The 7979-nt window shown below is 41.2% G+C and overlaps 1 protein-coding gene across 1 annotated transcript in view; it reads left to right on the top strand.

Moving 5' to 3' along the window:
- Positions 1-6747: 6747 nt before the first annotated feature.
- Positions 6748-7979, top strand: part of LOC102931751 (sodium channel protein type 5 subunit alpha) — a 123511-nt gene continuing 122279 nt past the window's right edge. The window contains 1 exon segment of the mRNA XM_043541608.1: positions 6748-6817. The gene's annotated coding sequence lies outside the window, so the exon portion shown is untranslated.

Raw genomic sequence — 7979 nt, 5'->3', positions numbered from 1 at the left:
GTGAAACATGATAAAGTATTTGTTCTTTTAAAAATGTATTGGAACATCTTTTAATCATTAAGAGCTAGCTTGTTTCTTTCAACACAGTCCTGAGAAAGAAGTGGTGAGTAATGTGCCCCACCCTAGGAGGATTCCTGGAATGCAGTGTGACTGAGACATGAACCTCTGAGTTTCGTGTCTTCCCCAGCTTGCATGGAGATGGTAGTAATTCGCTGCTGCCTATACCAGCAACAAATTCCAATACACCTTCTCCAGCTCAGCAGCACTGACCTGGGAGGAGGGCAGGGTGAAGCCAAAGCTGCCATTCTTCAGTCCACTCCTCACCCCCATGCGCAAGGGGGTGGTAGTTGGCACACACAGGCAGATTTTTAAAGGCGTTTAGGCACTTAAAGATGCAGATAGGGTGCCTAGTGGTATTTTCAAAAGTTTCTGGGTGCATAAATCGTATTTATTTCAAGGAGACAAGGTGGGTGAGGTAATGTCTTTTATTGGACCAAATTCTGTCTGTGAGAGACAAGCTTTTGAATGTACACAGAGCTTTTCTTCAGATCTGGGAAAGTTACTTATGGTATCACAGTTAAATACAAGGTGGAACAGATGGGAGATAACATTGTAGGAGACTATTCAAGATGAAGTGGGAGTTAACATTTCTGCAGTCATAGAACAAAGGTTTAGTCAGTTATAAATTGTTGTAATGATCCATAAAACCAGTGCCTTCATTGAATCCATGATTTTTAGTTTCTAACAAAGTTAAGAATTTAAGTTCTCGGTCTTGTCTTTTGAAGGTATTGTGTAGGTTGCCTTTGAGGATGAGGACAAAGAGCAGATATGGCATGATCACTTGTGAATAGTGTTCGCCCATGGGTGATATGTTGTTTTTGTCTTGTTTATTATTTTTCTGTGGGAGTTCATTTGAGAGAGTAATGATAGTCTCATTTCAGCCACATAGTTGTTGTTGGGACATTTAGTGCACTGGATGAGGTATACCACATGTTCTGATCAGCATGTGTAGGACCAATGGATCTTGAAAGGTGTGTTGTGAGGGGTATTGATCATCATAGCAGTGGGGATATGTCTGCAGCTTTTGCATCTTGTTATGGCAGGGTCTGGTGCTGCTTTGAGTTGGGTGTCTGTGGGGAGCTTCCTTATTATGATGAGCTTGGTGATGTAGGAGGCTGTCTGAAGGCCAGAAGAAAACGGGGGTTGGGAAAGGTTTCCCCCCCCCCCCCAAGATTGGTCCTCACTGAGTATGGGTTGTAATTGGTTAATGATACTTCATATGGGCTCCACCGAGGGGTGGCAGGATAGGGCATTGGTGGACAACCTGCGGCCCATCAGGGTAATCTGCTGGCGGGCCGCAAGACTGTGTTTACATTGACCGTTCGCAGGCACAGCCGCCCGCAGCTCCCAGTGGCCGTGGTTCGCCATTCCTGGCCGATGGGAGCTGCGGGAAGTGGCTTAGCACATCCCTGCAGCCTCCGCAGCTCCCAGTGGCCGGGAACGGCGAACCGCAGCCACTGGAGCTGTGGGCAGCTGTGCCTGTGAACGGTCAATGTAAACACTGTCTCGTGGCCCGCCAGCAGATTACCCTGATGGGCCACCTGCGGGCTGCAGGTTGCCTACCACTGGTTTAGGGTGTACAGTCGGAGGGCTCTTTTTCCTCCCCTGTATTGAAACAGGTTCTCTTGGGGTATTTGGATAGCCCATTCCATGATGTGATCTACTTCTTTGATGGAGTGTCCTTGTTTGATAAAGCCAGTTTTCAATGTGTTAATGCGTGTATCACGGACTTTCTCCTCAGTGCATATTCTGTGATATCTGAATGCCTGGCTGTAGATAAGTCTTCTTGGTGTTGCATAAAGTGAGACACAAAGGACCATACCCGGGCCACAGCTGGGCAGCAACACTTACCAATGGGCCAACATATTGTCACCATGTGCACCACGTCTGGCTTCACCGCTGGCAGGTAGACGCTCACTCCAAATTAATTTTGTTCTCTTCTAAATGAACAGGCTCTCGTCTCTTTGGGAAAAATCTAGGCAAAAAAGTGGCAGAAATTGGTGCCAAACCGAAACAGTCCATCCACACTCCACTCAGTGCTTTGAGGAGGAACTACAAATTTTGCCACAGACAAAAATGTTCCTTTCATCCGTCCTCCTCAGAAAGGTACTAGAGGAAAGATTACAGGTATACTAGGGAAAACCCTGGAACTGGGGAAGGGTTGCAAAAGTCTCTGAGAGCCCACTGTGATACAGTGAATGTGTGTCCACCAAGACCTGAATCTAGGAGGCAGAAATTCCCACTTCTCAAAAAAATGATCTTGATTGACCACAGCAATCAGCGCTCAATTTGTGTTAGGTATTACCAGGGCTAAACCCCAGCATCTTGAGGCTTAACAGTTCATAGCCCAGGCACCTCTGAGCTTGCTGCATCGGTTATGAATGTAAAAAAAATTGCTTGAGCTCCAGTACCTAATTACTTGAGCCCTGGAACCTCTTTCATTACAAATTAAGCACTCCAGACAAGTTGGTGAGAGAGGGAGTGAGTCACAGATACTCCCTCGAACTAACGACCTCACCACATCACTTCTTTATCCAATCCCCCATCTTGAACAACCACATTGAATGTGAGCTGGTGTTAAACAAAATCTCATATCTCCTGGATATAGGAGCAATAGAAAGGGTTCCCTCAAAAGAAAGATTCTTCAGACTTCAGAGTAGCAGCCGTGTTAGTCTGTATCCACAAAAAGAACAGGAGTACTTGTGGCACCTTAGAGACTAACACACACACACACACACACACACACACACGGTGGAAGTTGCCATACAAACTGTAAGAGGCTAATTAATTAAGATGAGCTATTATCAGCAGGAGAAAAAAACGTTTGTAGTGATAATCAAGATGGCCCGTTTAGACAGTTGACAAGAAGGTGTGAGGATACTTAACTTAAGGAAATAGATTCAATATGTGTAATGACCCAGCCACTCCCAGTCTCTATTCAAACCCAAGTTAGTGGTATCTAGTTTGCATATTAATTCAAGCTCAGCAGTTTCTCACTGGAGTCTATTTTTGAAGCTTTTCTGTTGCAGAATTGCCACCCTTAAATCTTTTACTGAGTGGCCAGAGAGGTTGAAGTGTTCTCCTACTGGTTTTTGAATGTTACAATCCCTGATGTCAGATTTGTGTCCATTTATTCTTTTGTATAGAGACTGTCCAGTTTGGCCAATGTACATGACAGAGGGGCATTGCTGGCACATGATGGCATGTATTCCAGTTTTGTCATTATTCATAAGCATGTGGAGGGAGTGGGGCAGTGGGAGGGGGGAAGGTTAGAGCCATCCTGGATCTCAGGTGGGGTCAGCAAATGAAGTAAACCATTGTGGATGGAGACTAGTTTCAGAAGTATCATCCCTATCTAAAGGGGACTTTCTTGCATCTGTGGATCTAGCATATGCATATCTCCACATTTCTATACCCCCATGCTGCCACAGACTGCTGAGATTTGCATATGGCATGGCCCACTGCCTGTTACAAATGCTCTCCTTTGGTCTTTTGCTGGCACTCGGAGTCTTTACCGCTAATAATACCCAGACTCAGTTCTCCGGGCACTCACCTGTATCCTTCCTAGGGGACATCTTGATTAGATCTTCGACACAATGCCAGAATCGAGACTTTGGATCAGCTTCAAGCACATAGATTTGCAATAAACACCAAGAACAGCTCCTTGACTCTGTCCACAAAGAGGGAAAAACATAATCTGAGCTATATGCAAAAATGATGGGGTCTCAATTAGCTGTTACCACTCAAGAAAGAGAACTTGAAGTCATCATGGACAGTTCTCTGAAGATATCTGCTCAATGTGCAGTGGAAGTCAAAAAAGTTAACAGAATGTTAGAAACCATGAGGAAAGGGATAGATAATAAAACAGAAAATATAATGTCACCATGTTAATCCATAATATGCCAATACCTTGAATACTGCATGTAGTTCTGGTCATGCCATCTCAAAAAAGACATCATCAAATTGGAAAAAAAAATAGAGAGAAGGGCAACAAAATTATTAGTGGTATGAAACAGTTTCTGTATGATGAAAAATTAAAAAGACTGGGACTGTTCAGTTTAGAAAAGTTTTCAGAGTAACAGCCGTGTTAGTCTGTATTCGCAAAAAGAAAAGGAGCTTAAGCTCACGAAAGCTTATGCTCAAATAAATTGGTTAGTCTCTAAGCTGCCACAAGTACTCCTTTTCAGTTTAGAAAAGAGATGATTATGGGAAAAATGAGAAAGGTCTAAAAAGTCATGAGTGGTGTGGATAAGTGAATTAGGAAGTGGTGTTTACTCCTTCACATCATATAGGAACCAGGGGTCACCCAATGAAATTAATAGGTAGCAGTTTTAAAACAAACATAAGGAAGTACTTCTTCACACAGTGCACTGACAACCTGTGGAACTCATTGCTAGAGGATGTTGTGAAGGCTAATAGTATAAGTAGGTTAAAAAAAATTAGATAAATTCATGGGGGATAGGTCCATCAGTGGCTATTAACTATGATAGTTGGGGATGCAACCCAGAGCTCTGGGTGTCCCTAGCACTCTGATTGCCAGAACCTGGGACTAGACGACACTTGATAATTGCGCTGGTATGCTCATTCTCTCCGAAGCATTTGGCACTGGCCATTATTGCAAGATAGGCTACCGGGTTAGACAGTCTATTGGTCTGATCCAGTATGGCCATTCTTATTTTCTTATACATATGAGAAAATAGCAGAAAGGAAATTATGGGTTTGGCTTTTTTTTTCCCCATGTAATGATCCTCACTTAGCTGGTGGCCCTCCCACTCTACCAGGCTCCGACTCAGGGCCCTTTCGGCTATCAGTGGTCTGGCAACCAAGGAAAGGCTGTCCTCCCTGGTCCTTTTCCTCTAATTTCCCACCCCCTACCGCCAGGATCAGCTTAGTTCAAGGCTTTCTCCAGGTGGGAAAATCCAAACCACAGTAAGTAAGAAGGGGTTACCAATGTCCAGGGTCCACAAGATACTTCCCTCTCTGGTTGTTTCTGGGGTGGGCCCTCCCTTTCTGAAGGAGGGCCACTTTGGGCAACTGTGTCAGAGTCTTGGGCTTCCCTTTGCTTTGCTTTGCTGGAGCTGTGGGCTGCAGGTCTGCTCACCTCTAGCTCTGCCACTAATGAATGAGCTAATTCCCTGTCTTTTAATTCTTTCAGCAGATGGAACATTTGCTGCAAGTGTGGCAGGGCAGAGCTGGCTGAGCCCAAAATAATCCCTTAATCCCATATTGCCCAGTGTGGGATTTGTACACCCCATCACACCCAGGTTTTGCAAGGAGTGAATGTTGAACTGTAATATTTATATGCTATTTGCATTTTGTGTACTAACTTATGTTGTGTCTTGTTATATGCTTATATTTTATATGAAAAAAATAATTTTTTTTAAAAAAGAAAGGAAACTCAAGTAAAATTTACCATTCCTGGACACAGCATTCAACATTCTTGATTAAAGGAAACTGTACTCCACCGTGAGACCCATTACTTGTAAATCTCCACAAGGATTTACTGGATTGCTCTCCAGTCTTATTTAGCATCTGTAGTCAACCTTTGGAGAACTGGCGAGACTTCATGAGCAATAGAAACTCCTTTTCACTGCCACACACTCTTTACTCATTTCATCTGATTAATCTGAGCTTTATAACATTTGCTTTTAATTTATTTGCCACAAAGCTTTTTTCTTAAAATAAGAAATTCAGTGATTTGGGGGGTTGTAATAATAATACTTTATAGCTCTGATATAGCATTTTTCATCTTTAGCTCTCAAAGTTGTTTACCAAAGAGGTCAATATCATTACCCCCATTTTAAGGATGGGAATAATTGAGGCACAGGATGAGAAGTGACCTGCCCATGGTTACATCGTGAGGCCAGTGGCAGAGATGGGAATGGAGCCCAGCTCACCTGAGTCTCAGTCTAGTGCCCTGTACCCTAGGCTAGTAACTGAACATCAAAAATATATAATTGAAAGTGGGCTGCAACCCTTCAATACTACAAAAGCTACACTTTTTTTTTCAATTACCATGATATTTTTTTCTCTAACTTGAATCTTATTATTTCAATATCCTTTTCAGACTTGGCATACTGTACTATTTGGACTAATGCACAAGTAGAAGGAGATGCAATAAAATATTCATATATGGAAGTATTTACAGTCAAAGTGTTTGCAGTACAGACAGGGAGAGTCCACTAGATGCAGAGAAGAGTTTGTAAAAGAGATTTTGCCTTTGTATTTCCTACCCACTTTATTCAGATTCAGTGCAAACAGTGTTTTTCTATCAAAGACACACTCTCATTTGTGCATGGATAGAATAATATTTTAAAGTAATACTCTGCTAGGAACCTTCCCAACTCTTTGCTTACTCGGGCTACAGCCTTTCCCATGAGATCTCATAAAATCACATTAGTTAATTTCACATCTAAACAAATACACTCTCCTCCCTCTCTCCTTTCCCCACATATACACACCCCACATGAAAATAACACGCTGTCTGGAGTAAGAGCTTAGCCAACGTGAAGAGGAATTGCTTATGAGGGAAATAGAGAAGGTGATACCGTGAGAGAATTTTCTGACCCTCTGGAGATAACTGGACTGAAACTTTTTTTCTCTTTGAATATAACCTTTGTTTAGAAGATGTGGAAAAGAATGTAAGTTTTACATGCTTAATACACTCTTGTTTCTTCTTGACAACAGGAAGATATATGGTGGAAACTTTTATCTGCTTAAGAGGAATTCAGGAAACTAAGCAAAACCTTTCCTCAAGGTGAGTGGTTTGTAGAAGACATTAACAGTGAATAGGAGTTAAAGAAAATGTAAATATTTACTTCTCATCTAAGAAGAGAAATGGAGTTTCTCCCACTCCAATTTTGGTTTATGTTATACCTGTGATTTCAGATGATGTGGATAAATTAGGGACAATGATAACATATAAAAGAAGTAGTAGATGGATCAATAATTTTGTACGTGCTCTTATGCTGAGATGCTAGATGTATGACTGTTATAAAATAAAGATTCCTTTTGTATATGTTTTACTTCAGAATTCAAAGGCCTCATACAATCTGCAATAATTTCAATAAATTGAAGTTTGATACCTCATTATCTTATCTGAAAATGAATAGGTTTATTTTACTTAATGTTAAACTGACTCTGAATAACCTTTATATACTGAAAGTGGAAAAAGAATAAATATTAACGTTCTTTAGTCATCTAAACCAAAAGAGAACAAGAAAAGAAGTGGGGCCACTATGCAGTGAGGTTGGGGAGTAGAGAGGAAGGATAATCAAAGTATGGTCCAAAACATAAATGAATACCTTGCCTCACTTTTCAATAAGGGTGATGTATAACATGGGGGCAAAGGCAGGATGGTGAATGGGAATGAATGTATAAAAACTTAAATTTCCACATCTGAGGTGGAAGCAAAACTCAAAGAGCTTAATGATCTCTAGTCAGGGAGAACTGATCATCTCCATCCCAAAATACTGGAAGAATTGGCACATGAAATAGCCAATCCAGTAACAAAGGTTATTAATAAATCTATCAAATTGAGGAAGGTACAGTATGAGGGGAGAATAGCAAATGCAGTACCTATATTTAAGAAAAGGGAAAAAAATGTTTTGGGCATTTACAGGCCTGTTAATCTGATCTAAAACCTTGCATGCTATTCAGAACAAATTTTGAAGGAAAAAATAGTCAAATGAAGATAAATGGAATAAAATGTCACATGTGTTTACCAAAAGTAGATTATGCGAGATTTAATTGATATCTATCTTTGATAAGATAACTGATTTTTTTAGACAAGGGAAATCAGTAGATGCAATCTATCTGGACTTTAGTAAAGCATTTGACACAGCAACATATGGAAAATTATTAAATTGGAAAAGATGGGGATTAGTACAAGAATTGGTAGATGGATAAGGAACTGTCTA

Source organism: Chelonia mydas, chromosome 2 (assembly GCF_015237465.2).
Source record: "Chelonia mydas isolate rCheMyd1 chromosome 2, rCheMyd1.pri.v2, whole genome shotgun sequence".
Lineage (NCBI taxonomy): Eukaryota > Metazoa > Chordata > Testudines > Cheloniidae > Chelonia > Chelonia mydas.
Note: the sequence above shows the minus strand (reverse complement) of the source record. Positions and strands in the feature narration are given on the sequence as shown.